Source organism: Ochotona curzoniae, unplaced genomic scaffold (assembly GCF_017591425.1).
Source record: "Ochotona curzoniae isolate NIBS_2020 unplaced genomic scaffold, NIBS_Ocur_1.0 scaffold_1037, whole genome shotgun sequence".
Lineage (NCBI taxonomy): Eukaryota > Metazoa > Chordata > Mammalia > Lagomorpha > Ochotonidae > Ochotona > Ochotona curzoniae.
This window is the reverse complement of record NW_024467083.1, coordinates 32,630,264-32,635,681: the sequence shown is the minus strand read 5'-3', so window position 1 is coordinate 32,635,681 and position 5,418 is coordinate 32,630,264. Positions and strand designations below refer to the sequence as shown.

Sequence of the window (5,418 nt, the reverse complement as noted above, 5' to 3'; positions counted from 1 at the left end):
CTGTGTGACACAAGCCCCAACCCAGCAGAATGGACACAAGGGTAGAAAGGAGATAGGCTGAGGGCTGGGAGGCCAGAGATGGACAGTTCTACATTCAGAGCTGGGCTGTTACTGTGGCTCGGCGGGTAGAGCTGTTACCCGTGATGCCAGCATCTGTATGAGTGCTGGAGTCCTGGCTGCTCCACTTCCCATCCAGCTCCCTGCTTGTGGCCTGGATGACCCAAGTGTTTAGACCCTGTACCCGCTTGGGAGACCAGAAAGAACTCCTTACTCCTGGCTCTTGGCTTTAGATCAGCTCAGCTCTGGCCTTTGTAGCCATTTGGGGGGTGAACCAGAGGCTGGAAGATCTTTCTCTCTCTCTCTATCCCCTCCTCTTTAATTCTGCTTTTTAAAGAAATGAAAACATTTTTAAAAATAAATTCAGGTGCTTGCTTCGGCAGCACATATACTAAAATTGGAATGCTACAGAGATTAGCTTGGCCTCTGTTCAAGGGTGATATGCAAATGTGTGCAGCTTTCCATATTTTTTCAAAATTATAAATAAACAAACAATAAACATAATTTCAGAGCTGTCCTTATGCAGGCCTCTCTCAAGGGATGACAGAATCTACTTTCACAGTCTGTGACCTCTTCTCAAACCTCTTCCAGACTTCAGCATGCCATGCACAGGCCTCCACTGCCCACTTGCTCCCTGACCCTTAGCCATCCTGGGCAGGCCTGCCCCAAGCGTCATAGGAGGGGACAGCTGAGGAATTCCAGAAGGCAGGCCACATCATGCAAAAGCGCCTATGCTGCTGTTTTACTCTCCAGGTTCCACTGGACATGCAAAGGAGAACCCGAGGCAGAGCAATCCCTAAAAACATCGGGGAAACATTGCAAGCTGGCTCTATGCCCGGGACTAATTCCAAAAGACAGGGTCAAGGTCTGTCTGTGGCCCTTCCCTGATGTTCAGGAACACCAGTAGCGGCCCTGGCAGCTGCAGCCACAGAGCTCTCCGGTATAGTCTTCCCGTATTCTTTGTAGCTTTGTTTCTCCCTGGGCCCTCGCTTCCTGCCGTTCCTCTGGTGTTTCCCGCCAGCCCAGCAGGTGCAGGGAAGAAAGCCAACCTTCCCCCACTGTACCCTGCACCAGCACATCCTGCACATACAGGACAGAGGCATCCTGCTCGCGCGTGCTCGTGCACAGCAACCCCGCAGACCCTTGGCCACCGTCTTGGGGCAGAAGTGCTGCCCTTCCCTTACTAGGGGCGTGTGTCACACATGACAGGGGCTGGGGACAGTGGGCCGGCTGTGAGCAGGCTGAAGAGAGCTGGCTGTCCTCCTCACCTGCAGCTCACGCTTGAGTGCACCTCTGCATCCACGCCTCCTTATCAAGGTATGGAACCCATCATGTCCCTGCTGTGCCCTCCCAAGGGTGGCGCAGGGTCTCCAGGCCTGCTCTCTAGCCCCTGTAGTTCTCCCTGCCCTAGAGGGGGTTCCCCATTCTCTGTCCAAACACTACTCACTTTAAGGGAAAAAACATGGGCCCCGGCACTGTGGCGTAGATAGGGTAAGTCAGCCTGCAGCACCATCATCCCATATAGGTACAGGGTTCAGGTCCCAGTGGCTCCACTTCTCGCCCTGTGGACAAGCTGATGTAAAATCTCTTGTCTATCCTTCTCTCTGTACCTCTACTTTTCAAATAAAATAAATGGAGGATTTATATATATCTTCCATCCCATTCTCTGAGTCATTTTCCAAATACCCTGTCCGGCTGACACTGGGCTAGGTTGCAGCCAGGATCCCCAAATTCAGTCTCCTGTGGATGGCAGGGACCCAGCTGCTCCAGCCTCCCCGTAGTAGGGGGCAGCAGGGAGCTGGAATCAGTCATGACTCAAGCCCATGTACTGGGGCTAGAGATAGGCCCACTTCCCAAGAGGTGTGGGAACCCCTGTTCTAAAATGCCTGGCCCCAAGCCACTCACTTCCTACAAGCAGACACCTCTTCGTGTGTGTGTGTGTGTTTTGTTTTGTTTTTTAAATAAGCCCTTGGCCCTGAGATGTTTGGGAAACACCTCCCTCTCGCAGCTGGTGTTGAGCAGGACAGCTCCTGGCAAGCTGGCATGGAGAAACTTCCAGGGAGTCAGGGTCTCTCCCTGGAGTGGTACCACATCCTGCCAGGTGTAGCACTGAAGTCTTTCATGTCACCTCTCTTGAACTAGACACAGTCCTAGCTACCCCTGACCCTGGGACTTAGTGCTCCAAACTCCCCTCCCCCACCCATGGCACGGTGGAAACCATGTGTACTTCCCACCCCTCCCCCAGCTTGTTCTGAGAACAGGGTGGAACTTCTATCTGTGGCACCAGCATCCTATATAGGTGCCGGTTCAAGTCCTGGCTGCTTTACTTCCAGTCCAGCTCCCTGCTAATGTGCCCACAAAAGCAGTGGAAGATGGTCCAAGTGCTTGGGCCCCTGCACCCAGGTTGGAGACCCGGAAGAAGCTCTTGGCTCTTGGTTTCAGCCTGGCCCAGTCTCAGTTGTTGCAGCCATCTGGGGAGTGAATTTAGCTAATGCAAGACCTTTTTTCTTCTTTCTCTGTAATTCTGTCTTTCCAATAAAAGAACAGGACCAAGAGGGAGAGTTCATCCCTAGGGCTGGTGGAGGGAGTCTCTCAGCAGCAGGTATTCCCAGAGCAGTGGTCCTGGGACCATTCAGCACCTGCCTGCCTTGTACTCCAGGAGCTGCCAGCGTGCTGCACTGCACCCCCCATCATTTTCTCTGACAGAGCCTGAGAAGGTGGTCTTGCAGAGCCCTTTGGGTCGAGGAAATTCTGTTTTGGCTCCCAATCTAAAGGGCCTGTCTTTGGAGGCTCAGGTATGGCTGCTGTGACCCTGCCTGCATCATCCTTGGTGGGAAGTCACAACTCAGGACACAGCTGTTTCATCATTTCTGGGAAGGAGGAGGCAGAACCATCTGCTGCGGATAGGGAAGGAGAGAAATGAGAGAGGGCATCAAAGGACTGGAGTGAGGAAGGGACCAGAGCTTGTCAGTTTTGCAAAGCTGTGCTGAGCAGGGAAGCCCTGTAGCGAGCAGCCTCTCAACCCTCCCACGGCACATGGCTCACCCCAGACAGTGGGCTGACTCGGCACTGGAGTGCCCTGGGCAGAGCAAGCAGCATGAGGCCACAGGCTGGGAGCAAAGTGTTCAGGGGAGTGCTGTGAGGACCAGCGTTAAGGTGATAGAATGGAAGATGTGGATGGCCACATACAGACACCAGAGGCGGAGACAGTACTGGCCACATGGTAGGAGGAGGGTGCCTTGTGGTGTAGCATTATAGTGCGGGGAGGCACAGGCCCTCAGAAAGGAGATCAAGGATGAAGCCAATGTGATGGGGTGGTAGGCTAATTCCGCACCTGTAGTTCTGGCATCCTGTATGGGTACCAGTTTGAATCCTAGCTCCTTGCTTACAGCCTGGGAAAGCAGCAGAGGGTGGCTCAAGTCCTTGGGACCATGAACCCATGTGGGACACCTGAAGAAGTTCCTGGCTCCCTGCTTTTAGATCAAGTGAGCTCAGGCCATTGTGGCCCTTTGGGGGAGTGAGCCAGCAGATGGAAGACATCTCTCTGTCGTGTCTTTCTCTCGGTAACTCGAGTAAAATAAATGCATTAAAAAAATAAAGGGAGGCCAAGGAAGGACAAACCTGGGACATCAGATAGGCTTGGCACACACAGAGAGGAGGCCCAGGACCACGGCAACAATTGGGTGGTTGCCTAAGTCCTCAGTGAGGACTCCATGGGAAGGAATTTGGTCAGGGGATGGCTGCAGCAGAGAAAGGGAGAACCTGGAAAATCCCAGCCAAGATTCTAAGGAGGTAGAACACATGGAAATACAGACATAAAAGAAATGTCTGGAAGCAGAGTGGTGGCCCTGCCCCTGAGGTAGAGGTGAGCCCCAGGCAGCCGTGAACGGGGGGCGGGAGGGGGCATGGCAGCCCAGGCTGGGGCAGCTGGCAGCCTGGGCAGTACAAGGGCTGTTGGAGAGGGTTCCAGGCTGGCGTGTACTGCAAACCCTCTTCTCGGCTGGCCCCGGATCAAGCTGTGTGCCCCTGATCTTCTCTTGCAGCCTTCTCTCTGAGCCTACAGGCTCCCTGCAGGCTGTAGAGGGAGAGGGAAGAAGGGAAGGGTTATCCTGTGCCAGGCCTGACTGGCTGGAGGAATGAGGAGGGACAGCTGGAGGTCATGAGTGTTGAACTTGATCCCCAGCAGCCTAGCTCTGCCCGGACCCTGGGCCTCATCCCACTCCCTCCCCAGAGGAGGCACACAGCTGACCCACCTAATCTACAATTGCTACAATCCAGATAAGACTTAATAGCTCTTTGATGTGAAGCTGAGGTTGGAGGCACAGACAGCCTGGAGGGGACAGCTGAACGAGGGGGAATGAGGTCTATGTCCTAAGCATCCAGCCATGGGGATGCAGGTGCTGCTGCTCTGCCTTCCCGCACCGCCCTTGCCCCGCATCCCACTTTGGCTGAACCCGGCTCTGGGAGGGGCGCACCCAGGGCTCCCATCTCCCCACCTTGCCCAGGTCTACCCCGAATCCCCGCAGACTGTCTTGACTTTCTAACCACCAGTCTCACTGAAACACCAGAAAAGAGACCAATTACACACTTCTCAGAAATTTGAATTTTATAAAAAGGTATTTTTTCTCTTATATTCATAAAATGATATAATTTTTGCAAGTATAGAAATGTGTCATAAATTATACATAATGTTCCTTAATTACAGCTCAATGCAACTTGGTACTTTCCTCCCTCCCTAAAAACCGAGAGAGAACCAAAAAAATAATATATATATAATTGTATATATATATATTTATATAATATAGACAAACCAAATATGAAAAAAAATTTTCCTCTTTGGTATAAAAATCACTCTCACCTTGAGAGACACACAAACAGACATGATACTGGGTTTGTAAACTGTGGCCATAAGGGACTGCCTGCTCAAGGCTTCCCCTTGCATCCCACACCCGTCCACCCCCACCTCCAGTTCCCTGGGGTGCCTCCACTAGTTGTCGACATCCCATCCCACCCAGTGCCACAGCATCTCAGGAAGAGATTCTTCCCGTGGCTGATTAGGTAGCAACAAACTTGCAAACAGCTACTTTGGGGGACAGCTTCACAGGGGGTGGAACAGGGAGAGAGGACAGGCTAGGACAAGGTTCCCACTGAGTCCTGCTCAGACCAGCTCAGACCAGGCCAGGCCCCGAGCAGGGAGTAGGATGGCCTGAGCAACCCAGCCCACCTCTGCCAGACACTGGGCCATGACAGGTAGGAGGATGGAATGGAGACCAGGGTCCTCTCCTTTCCAAGTCCACCTCAGGAGGCTGGCGTGGAGATTCAAGAAAAGTGCCAGGCAAGGAGGGAGTAGGGAAGTCAGTG

The 5,418-nt window shown here is 53.1% G+C and overlaps 1 non-coding gene across 1 annotated transcript; it reads left to right on the top strand.

Moving 5' to 3' along the window:
- The first annotated feature begins 424 nt into the window (after positions 1-424).
- Positions 425-528, top strand: LOC121168896. The gene has a single exon (XR_005885765.1). It is a non-coding gene; the product is annotated as a U6 spliceosomal RNA (small nuclear RNA).
- Positions 529-5,418: the final 4,890 nt, after the last annotated feature.